Below are 17,185 nucleotides of genomic sequence, written 5' to 3' on the forward strand. Positions count from 1 at the left end.
TGATTCACAATTTTTAAAGGTTACACTCCATTTTAAAATATTGGCTACATTCCATGTGCTGTACGATAATGTATCCTGGTAGCTTATTTATTTTATACATAGTAGTTTGTGCCTCTTAATTCCCTACTCTACCTTGTTGGTTATCTCTTTAAAATAGATATATGTATATGCATAACTGAATTACTTTGCTGTACACCTGAAACTAACACAACATTGTAAATCAACTATAGTCCAATATGAAATAAAAATATTTTAATAAAATAAAATAAAAAATAAAAGGACCCCTCTGGCAGCTGTGTGGAAAAGAGACTGTAGCAAGTAAATGGGATTGGGCAAACCAGTTAGGAGTCTTCTGTAAGAAACCAGATGAGAGAAGATTGGCTTATAATAGAAGGGCATGGTGAGAAATGGTCAGATTTGGGGTATATTTTGAAAATAGGGCAAAAACAATCAACTGATGACTTCAATAAAAGATAAGAGTCAATATTGACACTAAGGTTTTTAGCAAAAGCTAGCTAGACAGGTGACTGAAATTCTCACATTGAGAAAGCTTGGGAAGACTTCAGTTTTGAGATGGAGGAGAATTAAGATCTTGGACTAGCTAAATTTGACATGTCTGTTAAATATCCTGATGGATGTCAAGTAAATAAGATAAATGAAACTTGAGTTCAGGGGAGAGATCAGGTCAAGAGATATCTATTTAGGAGTCATTAGCATATAGATGGTATTTAAAGTGGAACTGAATGAGATCACCAAGAAAGTGAGTCCAGCTGGAGAAAAGGTCCTCACATTTAGGGCTCAGTGAAGCAGGATCCAACGAAGACTAAGAAACTGCTTAGTTAGGACAAAAAGTGCGGTAGAAACAGGCTGAAGTTAGGCATCCAGGCACCCAAATCTTAATCACAGCTGTATCAGAGGTGGGCATGAAGGTCTCTTCACATCCATTTCATAAGCTGTGAAATGGGAGTATCATCCATGCCTGCCCACCCTTACCGTTGATGGGAGGCACACGACATGTCTACTGTGAGAAGTCACCATGAAGATGCTGATGCACTGCCAGCAGGCAAAGAGGAAAATGTGTGTGCCCAAGACATACCACCCCATACTGGGAGGAGGAAAGGCTAGTAAAAGGGCTAGAGTTAAACTGTGCTAAATCCAAAATGTGCTGCAGTCCATCTCTCCAGCCGCCAGCCCCAAATTCCTCTTTCCCACCTCCTAAGTAATGTCAACTCTAAGCTACAAAGGGATACACTCAGAAGAGCAGTAAACCATCAGTTACACCAGAGTCAAAGAAGAGAGAAAAGAAAAAAAGATACTGGGAAGATTTAGAGAGCAAAGGAAATGGGAAATATTCTTGCCTTTCTTACTGGCTAGAAATAGAAGAAGGAAAGAAAAGAGAATACAGCCTTGGCTACGTGCTGTTTCCATGAACAGAGGCAGCATGCAGAACCCTTTGAGGGAGATCAATGTTCAGGATCCTGGTGAGTAGGAAGCTATGCAGTGGAGTCCTTGATTAGTCAATTCAAAGGGTTGACAGGCAGGCATTCAATCCCAGGAAGAAAGAAGTTTGATCTGTGTTCCAAACTGGCAGTGAAAAATTAATTCACTTTGGAGATTGTTTCTGAGTGGAGAAAGGGACAAGACAGTTGAAAAAAGTAAATGATGAAACTCCCCAGAATTCTAGCTTCCCTTCATTTTTTCAGGAATGAAACAATGAGCAGACCAGAGGTTATGAACCGGTTTAAATATGTTCCAATGTGTGAACATGCCACTAAAAAGCAAACATCAATTAGTTCTCTTCTCTTCTGCTCAAACGTTTCATTTAGGAACAGATATAGTTTCAGGGACTAGACAGAGAGAGGATATAAATATATTTTGGTTGTGTGTACACAGAGAGAGCGAGAGAGGGATCAAACACAAGTACGGTTATTTTATTATAATATTTGATTAATTGCTTCATTTTAAAAATAAGCATTTCATATCAATCTCAAGTCCAGTCTGTCCTCATGTCCAGTCCTAAGCCTCTAGCAATAATCACTGTTGTTCTGTCTTTAAATTAATACAAATGTTATCACACCGTTGTCTACCATTCTGCAACTTGCTTTTTTTTCATTAAACATTGTTTTTTAAGGTATACGCACATTGACATAAGGGGTTTATTTCATACCTTAAATTCTTTTTCAGTTATCCATGCATTCTCATCCTTTCTCATATAATCCTCCCAAATACGTTGGATAAAATATAGCAATTTTCACTTTACAGGTGACAGGATTTAAGATTGCCCAGCTGGTAGGCACAGAACCTGTCTCCATGGCCAATGCTCCTTCATTATGCCAAACATTTTAAAAATTACATTATTAGCAGCAAAACCATTTCTTTCAAAAGTAAACCTTACACAGAATCCCAGTACGTAAGAGGTGTTCACATTGGTGACACAAGCAGAGGTCCTGGCCGCACCCCTCAGTCTCCCCTACATCCTGCAGTGGCTTTCTGGGCAGCCTAATGGACCTCTAGGCCTCTGCTGTACCTGCTTCTTTCTCTAAGCACTGTGCAGTCTGGACAAAGGTTATAAACAGACCTAGAAGCCCACAGCAATTTGGTCCACGAGAACACACTTACTGGGGTGCCACCTGTGCAAGATGGAGTCCCAGGCAAAGTTCATCCTGTACTGAAGGCCCAGAGTGAAAGCTGTTTGTCTCCTGGGATTACAACTCAGCAAATGAAGATTTCAGGAAGATAGGAATCTCCTATTATAGTGAGAAATCAGAAATCCTAGAGATGGATAAGAGGATTAGTGAGAAAACATCAAGGAAAGTGTGGCTGTAACGGAGGAAAGAAGAGAAATAAACTTATCAAAAGAGTCAATTCAGTTTTTAGTTCTTAGGAGAAAAAAAAAAGCATCCAGAGAATTTAATGGACAAGATCAAACTAAAGACAGAGAAAAACATGTCCAAAAAATATGGAGCCAAAGCCTTAGAAGGGAAAAACAATGAGTAGGAAGTTTCCTTCTTTCCTTCGTTTGTTTTGTTTTTTAAATAGAATGACAAGAGTCTAAGAAAAAGAAGGAAGGCCCCAAGAATAACTAAATTCTCAAAACTACAGGGATAACACAACGTAAAGGTGGACATGTAATAAAAATAGCTTAAAGCTCAAGATGGCACTCTGAATGAAACAATGATTTAATTTGAGATCAAGAAACAAGATTATGGATCTAAAGTGACAGACTGCATACAAACAGATGTGGCATGAGTCCTGCAGACAAGAAGGATGGTGTTGAAAACTGGTGTCAATGGACTCTCAGGGATGGAGAGCTCAGGACTGGAAGAATAAGGAAACAATAAGAAACACAATCTTACGGATGTATGTCAAAAATATCCATCAACCATGTTTCTTAGACATAAGGTAATTCCTGGCCAGTGCAATCAGGAAAATTATAGTAAATGTTCATCCAGTTCATGTTCTGCTGCTCGTCCTAAAGCAGCTATTTAAAGGAAGACACTTTTAAGGAAGAAACCATTTATTAAGAACAGAACACACAGCAGGAAAAGAATTACATGGCGTTTACTCCAGTTAAACATAACTGTACTCAACAATACCTGTGAGAGACAAAACGAGGAGCTTCAAGACGGCAGAAGAGTAAGACGCGGAGATCACCTTCCTCCCCAAAAATACACCAGAAATACATCTACACGTGGAACAACTCCTACAGAACACCTACTGAACGCTGGCAGAAGACCTCAGACCTCCCAAAAGGCAAGAAACCCCCCACGTACCTGGGTAGGGCAAAATAAAAGAGAATAAACAGAGACAAAAGAATAGGGACGGGACCCTCACCAGTGAGAGGGAGCTGTGAAGGAGAAAAAGTTTCCACACACTAGGAAGCCCCTTCACGGGCGGAGACTGCGGGTGGCAGAGGGGGAAAGCTTCGGGGCCTCGGAGGAGAGCACAGCAACAGGGGTGCGGGGGGCAAAGCGGAGAGATTCCCGCACAGAGGATTGGTGCTGACTGGCACTCACCAGCCCGAGAGGCTTGTCTGCTCACCCGCCAAGGCGGACGGGGGTTGGGAGCTGAGGCTCGGGGTTGGGAGCTGAGGCTCGGGCTTCGGTCAGAGCGCAGGGAGAGGAGTGGGGTTCGCGGCGTGAACACAGCCTGAAGGGGGTTAGTGCACCACGGCTAGCCGGGAGGGAGTTCAGGGAAAAGTCTGGAGCTGCCAAAGAGGCAAGAGACTTCTTGCCTCTTTGTTTCCTGGTGCGCAAGGAGAGGAGATTCAGAGCGCCGCTTAACGGAGCTCCAGAGACGGGTGCCAGCCGCGTTTAACAACACGGACCCCAGAGACAGGCATGAGACGCTAAGGCTGCTGCTGCCGCCACCAAGAAACCTGTGAGCAAGCACAGGTCACTATCCACACCCCCCTTCCGGGGAGCCTGTGCAGCCCGCCATTGCCAGGGTCCCGGGATCCAGGGACAACTTCCCCGGGAGGACGCACGGCGCGCCTCAGGCTAGTGCAACGTCACGCCGGCCTCTGCCGCCGTAGGCCCGCCCCGCACCCCGCGCCCCTCCCTCCCCGCGGCCTGAGTGAGCCAGAGCCCCCGAATCAGCTGCTCCTTTAACCCCGTCCTGTCTGAGCGAAGAACAGACGCCCTCAGGTGACCCACACGCAGAGGCAGGACCAAATCCAAAGCTGAACCCTGGGAGCTGTGCGAACAAAGAAGAGAAAGGGAAATCGCTCCCAGCAGCCTCAGGAGCAGCAGATTAAATCTCCACAATCAACTTGATGTATCCTGCATCTGTGGAATAACTGAATAGACAACGAATCATTCCAAATTGAGGAGGTGGACTTTGGGAGCAAAGATATATATATTTTTTCCCTTTTTCTCTTTTTGTAAGTGTGTATGTGTATGCTTCTGTGTGTGATTTTGTCTGTATAGCTTTGCTTTTACCATTTGTCCTAGGGTTCCGTCTGTCCGGTATTTTTGGTTTCTTGTTTTTATTAGTTTTTAAAATTTTTTTCTTAATAATTGTTTTTTATTTAAATAATTTTATTTTACTTTATTTTATTTTATTTCATCTCCTACCTTCCTTTCTTCCCTTCCTTCCTTCTTTCTTTTCTCCCTTTTATTCTGAGCCTGTGGATGACAAGCTCTTGGTGCTCCAGCCAGGGGTCAGGGCTGTGCCTCTGAGGTGGGAGAGCCAAGTTCAGGACACTGGTCCACAAGAGACCTCCCAGCTCCACGTAATATCAAATGGTGAAAATCTCCCAGAGATTTCCATCTCAACGCCAAGACCCAGCTTCACTCAACGACCAGCAAGCTACAGTGCATGACACTCTATGCCAAACAACTAGCAAGACAGGAACGCAACCCCATCCATTAGCAGAGAGGCTGCCTAAAATCATAATAAGTCCACAGACACCCCAACACACACCACCAGATGTGCACCTGCCCACCAGAAAGACAAGATCCAGCCTCATCCACCAGAACACAGGCACTAGTTCCCTCCACCAGGGCACCTACACAACCCACTGAACCAATCTTAGCCACTGGGGACAGACACCAAAAACAACGGGACGTACGAGCCAGCAGCCTGCGAAAAGGAGACCCCAGACACAGTAAGTTAAGCAAAATGAGAAGACAGAAAAACACAGCAGATGAAAAAGCAAGGCAAAAACTCACCAGACCTAACAAATGAAGAGGAAATAGGCAGTCTACCTGAAAAAGAATTCAGAATAATGACAGTAAAGATGATCCAAAATCTTGGAAATAGAATGGAGAAAATAAAGAAACATTTATAAAGGACCTAGAAGAACTAAAGAGCAAACAAACAGTGATGAACAACACAATAAATGAAATTAAAAGTTCTCTAGAAGGGATCAGTAGCAGAGTAACTGAGGCAGAAGGACGAATAAGTGACCTGGAAGATAAAAATAGTGGAAATAACTACTGCAGAGCAGAATAAAGAAAAAAGAATGAAAAGAACTGAGGACAGTCTCAGAGACCTCTGGGACAACATCAAACGCACCAACATTCGAATTATAGGGGTTCCAAAAGAAGAAGAGAAAAACAAAGGGACTGAGAAAATATTTGAAGAGATTATAGTTGAAAACTTCCCTAATATGGGAAAGGAAATAGTTAATCGAGTCCAGGAAGCACAGAGAGTCCCATACAGGATAAATCCAAGGAGAAATATGCCAAGACACATATTAATCAAACTGTCAAAAATTAAATACAAAGAAAACATATTAAAAGCAGCAAGGGAAATACAACAAATAACACACAAGGGAATCCCCATAAGGTTAACAGCTGATCTTTCAGCAGAAACTCTGCAAGCCAGAAGGGACTGGCAGGACATATTTAAAGTGATGAAGGAGAAAATACCTACAACCAAGATTACTCTACCCAGCAAGGATCTCATTCATATTCGATGGAGAAATTAAAACCTTTACAGACAAGCAAAAGCTAAGAGAATTCAGCACCACCAATCCAGCTTTACAACAAATGCTAAAGGAACTTCTCTAGGCAGGAAACACAAGAGAAGGAAAAGACCTACAAAAACAAACTGAAAGCAATGAAGAAAATGGTAATAGGAACATACATATTGATAATTACCTTAAATGTAAATGGATTAAATGCTCCAACCAAAAGACACAGACTGGCTGAATGGATACAGAAACAAGACCCATATATATGCTGTCTACAAGAGACCCACTTCAGATCTAGGGACACATACAGACTGAAAGTGAGGGGATGGAAAAAGATATTCCATGCAAATGGAAATCAAAAGAAAGCTGGGGTAGCAATTCTCATATCAGACAAAATAGACTTTAAAATAAAGATTATTACAAGAGACAAAGAAGGACACTACATAATGATCAAGGGATCAATCCAAGAAGAAGATACAACAATTGTAAATATTTATGCACCCAACATAGGAGCACCTCAATACATAAGGCAAATACTAACAGCCATAAAACGGGAAATCAACAGTAACACAATCATAGTAGGGGACTTTAACACCCCACTTTCACCAATGGACAGATCATCCAAAATGAAAATAAATAAGGAAACACAAACTTTAAATGATACATTGAACAAGATGGACTTAATTGATACTTATAGGACATTCCACCCAAAAACAACAGAATATACATTTTTCTCAAGTGCTCATGGAACATCCTCCAGGATAGATCATATCTTGGGACACAAATCAAGCCTTGGTACTCTTAAGAAAACTGAAATCGTATCAAGTTTCTTTTCCGACCACAATGCTATGAGACTAGATATCAATTACAGGAAAAAAATTTGTAAAAAATACAAACACATGGAGGCTAAAGAATACACTACTCAATAACCAAGAGATCACTGAAGAAATCAAAGAGGAAATCAAAAAATACCTAGAAACAAATGACAACGAAAACACAACGACCCAAAACCTATGGGATGCAGCAAAAGCAGTTTTAAGAGGGAATTTTATAGCAATACAATTCTACCTCAAGAAACAAGAAACATCTCAAATAAACAACCTAACCTTACACCTGTAGCAGTCAGAGAAAGAAGAACAAAAAAAAAACCCAAAGTTAGCAGAAGGAAAGAACTCATGAAGATCAGATCAGAAATAGATGAAAAAGAAATGAAAGAAATGATAGCAAAGATCAATAAGGCTAAAAGCTGGTTCTTTGAGAAGATAAACAACCATTAGGCAGACTCATCAAGAAAAAAAGGGAGAAGACTCAAATCAATAGAATTAGAAATGAAAAAGAAGTAACAACTAACACTGCAGAAATACAAAGGATCATGAGAGATTACTACAAGCAACTCTATGCCAATAAAATGGACAACCTGGAAGAAATGGATAAATTCTTAGAAATGCACAACCTTCCAAGACTGAACCAGGAAGAAATAGAAAATATAAACAGACCAATCACAAGCACTGAAATTGAAACTGTGATTAAAAATCTTCCAACAAACAAAAGCCCAGGACCAGATGGCTTCACAGGCGAATTCTATCAAACATTTAGAGAAGAGCTAACACCCATCCTTCTCAAACTCTTCCAAAATATAGCAGAGGGAGGAACACTCCCAAACGCATTCTACAAGGTCACCATCACCCCAATACCAAAACCAGACAAAGATGTCACAAAGAAAGAAACCTACAGGCCAATATCACTGATGAACATAGATGCAAAAATCCTCAACAAAATACTAGCAAACAGAATCCAACAGCACATTAAAAGGATCATACACCACGATCAAGTAGGGTTTATCCTAGGAATGCAAGGATTCTTCAATATACCCAAATCAATCAACGTGATACACCATATTAACAAATTGAAGGAGAAAAACCATTTGATCATTTCAATCGATGCAGAGAAAGCTTTTGACAAAATTTAACACCCATTTATAATGAAAACCCTCCAGAAAGGAGGCAGAGAGGGAACTTTCCTCAACATAATAAAGGCCATACATGACGAACCCATAGCCAACATCATCCTCAATGGTGAAAAACTGAAACCATTTCCACTAAGCTCCGGAACAAGACAAGGTTGCCCACTCTCACCACTAGTATTCAACATAGTTTTGGAAGTTTTAGCCACAGCAGTCAGAGAAGAAAAAGAAATAAAAGGAATCCAAATCGTGAAGTAAAGCTGTCACTGTTTTCAGATGACATGATACTATACATAGAGAATCCTAAAGATGCTACCAGAAAACTACTAGAGCTAATCAATGGATTTGGTAAAGTAGCAGGATACAAAATTAATGCACAGAAATCTCTAGCATTCCTATACACTAAGAATGAAAAATCTGAAAGAGAAATTAAGGAAACACTCCCATTTATTTACCATTGCAACAAAAAGAATAAAATATCTAGGAATAAACCCACCTAAGGAGACAAAAGACCTGTATGCAGAAAATTATAAGACACTGATGAAAGAAATTAAAGATGATACAAATAGATGGAGAGATATACCATGTTCTTGGATTGGAAGAAACAACATTGTGAAAATGACTCTACTACCCAAAGCAATCTAGAGATTCAGTACAATCCCTATCAAACTACCACTGGCATTTCTCACAGAACTAGAACAAAAAATTTCACAATTTGTATAGAAACACATAAGACCCCGAATAGCCAAAGCAATCTTGAGAAATAAAAACGGAGCTGGAGGTATCAGGCTCCCTGGCTTCAGACTATACTACAAAGCTACAGTAATCAAGACAGTATGGTACCAACACAAAAAACAGAAATATAGATCAATGGAACAGGATAGAAAGCCCAGAGATAAACCCATGCACATATGGTCACCTTATCTTTGATAAAGGAGGCAAGAATATACACTGGAGGAAAGATAGTCTCTTCAATAAGTGGTGCTGGGAAAACTGGACAGGTAAATGTAAAAGTATGAAATTAGAACACTCTCTAACACCATACACAAAAATAAACTCAAAATGGATTAAAGATATAAATGTAAGGCCAGAAGCTATCAAACTCTTAGAGGAAAATATAGGCAGAACACTCCATGACATAAATCACAGCAAGATCCTTTTTGACCCACCTCCTAGAGAAATGGAAATAAAAACAAAAATAAACAAATGGGACTTAGTGAAACTTAAAAGCTTTTGCACAGCAAAGGAAACCATAAACAAGATGAAAAGACAACCCTCAGAATGGGAGAAAATATTTGCAAATGAAGCAACTGACAAAGGATTAATCTCCAAAATTTACAAGCAGCTCATGCAGCTCAATATCAAAAAAACAAACAACCCAATCCAAAAATGGGCAGAAGACCTAAACAGACATTTCTCCAAAGAAGATATACACATTGCCAACAAACACATGAAAAGATGCTCAGCATCACTAATCATTAGAGAAATGCAAATCAAAACTACAGTGAGATATCACCCCACACTGGTCAGAATGGCCATCATCAAAAAATCCAGAAACAATAAATGCTGGAGAGAGTGTGGAGAAAAGGGAACCCTCTTGCACTGTTGGTGGGAATGTAAATTGATACAGCCACTACGGAGAACAGTATGGAGGTTCCTTAAAAAACTACAAATAGAACTACCATACGACCCAGCAATCCCACTATTGGGCATATACCCTGAGAAAACCATAATTCAAAAAGAGTCATGTACCAAAATGTTCATTGCAGCTCTATTTACAATAGCCAGGACATGGAGGCAACCTATGTGTCCATCAAGAGATGAATGGATAAAGAAGATGTGGCACATAAATACAATGGAATATTACTCAGCCATAAAAAGAAACGAAACTGAGTTATTTGTAGTGAGGTGAATGGACCTAGAGTCTGTCATACAGAGTGAAGTAAGTCAGAAAGAGAAAAACAAATACAGCATGCTAACACATGTATGTGGAATCTAAAAAAAAAAAAATGGTCATGAAGAACCTATGGGCAAGACGGAAATAAAGACACAGACCTACTAGAGAATGGACTTAAGGATATGGAGAGGGGGAAGGGTAAGCTGTGACAAAGTGAGAGAGTGACATGGACATATATACACTATCAAACGTAAAATAGATAGCTAGTGGGATGCAGCTGCATAGCACAGGGAGATCAGCAGTGCTTTGTGACCACCTAGAGGGGTGGGATAGGGAGGGTGGGAGGGAGGGAGATGCCAGAGGGAAGAGATATGGGAACATGTGTATATGTATAACTGATTCACTTTGTTACAAAGCAGAAACGAGCACAAAAATAAAAAAACAAAAAAAAAATACATGTGAATAATACGTAAGTGTAAATACAAATCCGTCCTCAAGAAATTATTCCTGAGAAGTTGTTTGTCAGGAGAATTGCCGAGTATTAAGGTACGACTTTCAGGCTTGTTCCTTCCTGCTCCATGCACATCTCGTTCATTCCAGATACCAGTGGTGATCGGCTGACAGCGATGAGCTCTATAATTTCTCAATGATACAGATTTCCTCCTTTAGCTACAGAAGTTTATCCATTGTGTTTCTACTGCCATTTCTGTTTCTGTCTATATTTTTATTGTTACTATGAAAATTGATGCTATACATAAAATATAGAGGGCATGCCCCCCATTCAAATTTCCTTTGCTAATTCCTAGACTGCCATAGTTAGAGGGACACTACTGACTTCATGACTTAGGGTAGGAAAAATAATATCTCCAAGACTGAGCACAGGACACTCAAATGCCTTTCCTCTATGATTATTTCCTATTTCTTACTCTAAATGCCACTATTACAAAAACTTTATTACCCTGGATATGAGCTCAGCCTAGCAAACTAAACTGAGATACCAAGAAACTATTTTATGACTGTTTGTTGTGGATTACACCAACAGTCTAAAAAAACAGTAACTTGGAAAAAATGAGTCAGTTACAGTGAATAAGATTTATTTATAATAAAATTTGAGCTTGCATAATATAAAATGAATGACAGCCTCTCTGTTAATCATTCTATGGTAATAACTAATATTACTTTCTCAAAATCCCTGATTACTGAATAAATAAAATAAGGATAAACCAAGTCCTGTTAGAACAAGAAAAAATTCCAACTATGATAAGAAGAATGATAAAAGAGAAAGAACCCTTCCTCTCAAGATGTCAGGGAGGTGGTAACATGTTAAAATAGGATATAAAGAAAATGTCCATTGGAAGGACACAAGGTTACACCAAACAAAAGAGACTTTCCCAGCTACAGAAGTGTTTAATGAACCAGAGTAAATGGAAATAGTATAAGCAAATAAAAGGAAGCATAAATAGAAAAGAGGGATTGAGAAAAACGTTTACAGACAAAGTGAGGTAGATGAGATAGTAAAAAGAAACTAAATATAGGACTCCTTATATAAGAAAAAAAGAAGAGATGGTAATAATACAAAAAAAACTATTAAAGGTGGAAGAGAAAGAAAAACTATTGAGACAATGGTATTCATTATGAAACTACCCAAAGAGCAAGAAAAAAATTATAGATCAAAAGAGCATGTTGATTAATACTGAGGAAATTATCAGATGGTAAAGAACAAACATGTTAAATAAGTCTTTTCACTCAAAAAGAAATTATAAAGTTATTAAATACACATACTTGAGTCAAATGACCTCACTGACCTGGAATTGTAGCACCGCAACTGGTAAAAAGGGGACAGATATGAGAAATAATGAGATGACAAAATAATGATAAATAAGAAACAGAAATAAAAATTTACTGATTTAGAGATCAGCAAAACAGTAGTGTTTTTAACAAAAGTCTCATTAGTCAGGATGGGGTCAGACGATGAGTGGTACTCATCATCTTATACGTCAAGGGTCTTTGGAACATTTAGTTGGCAACACCCCTTTTCACATAGTCTCACCATGAAATCTATGCACCCAGATATATCTGCACCCATTTACTCTGCCTTCCCTCCTGTTAGAATGGATTATAATCATTACCTTTATTCTGAGGTTTTCTCTAAGACCACCCTTTTTTTTTGATGATAACTTCCATTTATTAAGCACTTATGATATTCCACACTTAACATTCTTATCGCACTAAAACTTCACAACAATGCTGTAAAATAGGTACTATTCCCACGTTAGAGATGAGGACCTTGAAGTTAACAACATGGTCAAATCAGACAGGTGGTAAGCAACAGAGCTGGGAGATAGATCTCCTTCCAGATGGCTCTTTGGATGGGTCTTCCTGTTATTTAGCAGTCATCTAAATTCAATGCCAGCATGCACATGAAAGCCAGTGTGTTAAAGCTTTATTCTTGATCCATTGTGCATCTTTAGTTTCTCTTTCTTTGAAACAGGAACACTAAAGTTCATGTAAACCTCACATGGATATTGTGAAGGTAATATATGACACAACAATCAGACTTCCATCACTGATTTTGCCAAGTGGTCTTTATTGTAGCACCCTCTTTATAAGACAGATCTAGACCTGACCCCTCGCCACCTACATTGCTCTGGCATCATTGGATCATCCACCACAACAAACATGCTATACCATCTCCTGTCTTTAAAAAGTCTCCCTGAACTTCACAACCATCCTGTTAATCTCTTAACCAAAAAAAAAAAAAAATACAATTTTTCTATACATCTTCTCCTTCCAATCTCTCTTGACCCATTCAGCTAAGGTTTCTTTTCCCACTGTTCTACTGGAACAGCCCTGTCAATGACACCAACGGCTTCCATGTGGTCCAATCCAATAGTTATTTCTCAGCACTCATCTTATTTCTCAGCTCATATAATTGATTACTCCCTGAATCCTGAATCTTGAAATACTTTCCTCACTTGGCTTCTGGCACATTTTCTTTTGATTCTATTTCTATTTAACTGGTCATTCTTTCTCAGTCCCCTTTGCTAGTTTCTCCTCATCTTCCTAACCTCTAGACTAAATGTTTGAGGGCCCAAGTACTCATTCCTCTGACCTCTTCCTTCTCTGTGCCTAGATGATCAATTCGTTTTCATGTCTTTAAGGATCAATTATGCACTGAGTATCCCCCAACTTATATATCCATGCTTGACATGAAGACTCACACAGCTAACTTTCTACTCATTATTGCTACTTGGACATCACATGAGTATCTCAAACTTATCAAAACCTGAAATTCTCCATGTACCCAATGTTATCAACCTTACTTCTCCCAGTTCATTTGTATCATCTATTGACATTGCTCCTTGAGCAAATCCTGTTGGCTTTATCTTCAAAGTACGTCTGGAATCGGACCACTTCTCCCTGCCTTTGTAGCTACTACCACCCCAGTCCAAGGCAGCATCATTTCTTACCTGCATTATCGTGATATCCTCCTAAAAGCTCTCCCTACTTCTCCCTTATTCTCAGGCTTCTATTATTCACACAACAACAGTGATGCTTTTTTTTTTTTTAATATTTATTTAATTTATTTTTTTGGCTGTGTCAGGTGTTAGGTGCAGTGCGGGGGATCTTTGTTGAGGCATGAGGGATCTTTCGTTGTGGCGTGTGGGCTCTTCAGTGCAGTGCGCGGGCTCTTCAGTGTGGTGCATGGGCTTCTCTCTAGTTGTGGCGGTGTGGGTTTTCTCTTCTCTAGTTGTGGCATGCGCGCTCCAGAGCACTTGGGCTCTGTAGTTTGCAGCAAGTGGGCCCTCTCATTGAGGCTCTCGAGCTCAGTAGTTTTGGCACGCAGGCTTAGTTGCCCTGTGGCATGTGGGATCTTAGTTCCCCGACCAGGGATCGAACCCGTGTCTCCTGCATTGGAAGGCGGATTCTTTACCACTGGACCACCAGGGATGTCCTGGTGATGCTTTTTTAAAAAGTCAGGTTATGTCACTAATTTGCTCAAAATATTCCAATCTCATTCACTATAAAATTCAAAGTCCTTCTCATTGTACAAAATCTGTCCCCTGCTTACTGTCTGGCCTCTCCTCCTGCCTTCCTTCCCCTTACTCAATCCTGTCCTGCCATACCAGCCTCTTGGTTCTTCCTAGGACCCCTCCAGTCCACTCCCACCCCAGGGCCTTTGCACCTGCTCTTCATTCTGTCTGGACCACCATGCCCCCCATAGCCACGTGGTCAGTCCCTCCCTCATTTTCTTCAGGTCTCTGCTTCAGTGTCATCAGAGAGTGTTTCCTTCACCACCTTAAAAAATACAGCATCCCTTTCACTTCCTACTGACCTTACTCTACAGTCTCCATAACATTCATCACCTCACACTTCTGTTTATTGTCTCTCCTATCTAAAAGTGCAAGCTCCATGAGAGCTAGAATTCCATCGGTTCTATTCATTGCTATATCGATAGCACCATTACAGTGTCCGACCCAGAGTTAGTACCCACTAAGCATTTGCTGAATCAACCTCATAAAAAGAAAGGAGGCCTGGACGTATTGATTTTAACCTTAAATATGTGATCTCAGCAAGGGAGAAGAAGTTTACAGAGAAGAAGGCTGAGGATAGAACATTAAAACCTTCGAGAGGCTGCCAAAAATAGAGTCACTAGAACATTGCCAAGCTATGTTACACTTATCTTCCATGACATACTTCCATGCCAACCTACATACCAAAACCAACAATCTCCTAGGAGAGGAGATGGCACCTATTAAAATAATTGTGTGGGGAGGAAGAGTAAGGGGAATGTCCAGCCTCTCTGTATACACCACATGCAGTGGGAGTCAGCTCACCAGAACTAGGAGAGAGAAGGCAGGGGTGGAATACGACTAGTTTCAAAGAAAGCATTTGTGTGGTATTGGTAAAAAAGAAAGATCTCAGAAGGGAAACCATTTATAATCTTGGGAATAAAGAAGCTCTATAAAAGCATAAATCCATTGTCAGAGTCTGAGGAAGAGATGGCCAGAAGATAAAGCACATTTAGACATTTTTTTTTTTTTTGGAGTCTAGTTGCTTTACCATGTTGTGTTAGTTTCTGCTGTACAGCAAAGTGAATCAGCTCTATGTATACCTATATCCCCTCTTTGTTGGATTTCCTTCCCATTTAGGTCACCGCAGAGCATTGAGTAGAGCTCCTTGTGTTACACAATCGGTTCTCATTATATTTTATACATAGTAGTGTGTATATGTCAATCCCAATCTCCCAATCCATCCCACCCCCCCTTCCCCCCTTGGTATCCATATGTTTGTTCTCCATGTCTGTGTCTCTGTTTCTGTTTTGCAAATGAGTTCATCTACACCATTTTTCTAGATTCCACGTAAAAGCAATATTATATATTTGTTTTTCTCTTTCTGACTTACTTCATTCTGTATGACAGTCTCTAGGTCCAGCCACAAGATATTTTTTTAAAAAGAAGGAAACAGATGCAGAAAAAAATTATGAATATTTGAGAAGTCTGAGTTTATAAGAAACTGTGTTGGCTTTGATGGTGGAAGAGGAATAGTATATGTATATTTATATTATGTAAATAAATTTCATTTAAAAAAATCTCTACAGATCTAATGAGAAGTACTTCTCATTAGAGTAAGAAAGTCTCCACAAACGTTTGGTATGCAGTCTTCTGATGACCATTTTATACCTCCAATCCTATTAGTATGAAGCATTTTCAGATTCTTGATGCTGCTAAACCCAGTGCTGTATTATTATTAAACAAAATTTAGTTCCAACCTCAAACTTCCTTCAGATGTATTTACTGGCTGTTTAAATTCCCCATCTAGTATGTGCTGGTAGTAAAAAGCTAGGAAGGAAGGCATCACTCATTCAAAGCAACAGTTTCCAGGGATTTAGAATAAGAGGAATTTGGGGGGTAGGGACTAACACGATTTAGAAGCTAAATTGTTAACCGAACTGCTGCCAACCAATGAGGGTTAGTCATGAAATGAATTAGAAAAGACTAAACACCATGAAACTAGCAAAAAAAAAAAAATCATTTTTAAAGAACTGGGAGGCAAGCTGGGAGGAAAATCATTTGAACTTTGGCATCAGGAGGGAAGCAAAAAAAAATTACGGTCAGAGCTGAATTCACTCCAGTAATACTCTGTATTCTCTTCCTAATTCATGTGGCAAAACAGGGCAAAGGCTGGACCTGGTTCATTGTCACACCACCTTAGCGTGGAGCCAGCCATTGAAGGGGAGGGTCCGGCTCCTGGGATTCCTCCCCAAGTACTGACTGCAAACAGTGTGCAAGTCATACACACACAGGCCTTTCCATAACACATCTACAGGCAAAGTACTAATACTCTCTCCCTTAAGTATTTAGTTTTAAACATTTTGCAAAATCCTACACATGTCTGTGTATATACATAGCAGAGCTGAATTAACCAAGGGTTTGGATCTTTCTTCACTTAAGCATATCATTGCAGTTTTACATGCACCTGGAAATTCTGGTTTTGCAGGCTGCTCCTGGAATAATCAAATATGTCAATACGTCCATCTGGATCTTGGAATCATCCACAGAGACTACTGCATAAGTATAATTGAATTTTTCTGTATTTCCAAGTGGATGATAAAATTCCACTGCCCCTCCTTTCCCTTTCAAAGAAATACATGTTTTAAATGGAATAACTCCTCAGGAAGGTAGAAAGGGCAAGGAAAGGGAAAGAATTTAAACCAGTTTACCTGATTTTCTACTAACAAAGCTGGGCTCTCATGAGTGAGGATAAAAAATGATATGAGTAGTAATTATGCGTGTGTTTTCGTTATCCACATTATTCCCATTCCTTGTTACAGATAACGTTTAGTTGGTGATTTACTGAACAAAATGGAGGAAATCATAAACTGAGTTTATTCAAGTTAATTTCT

This window comes from Delphinapterus leucas, chromosome 10 (genome assembly GCF_059928025.1).
Source record: "Delphinapterus leucas isolate spDelLeu-1000000601 "Yukka" chromosome 10, BTC_Dleu_Yukka2, whole genome shotgun sequence".
Taxonomy (NCBI): domain Eukaryota; kingdom Metazoa; phylum Chordata; class Mammalia; order Artiodactyla; family Monodontidae; genus Delphinapterus; species Delphinapterus leucas.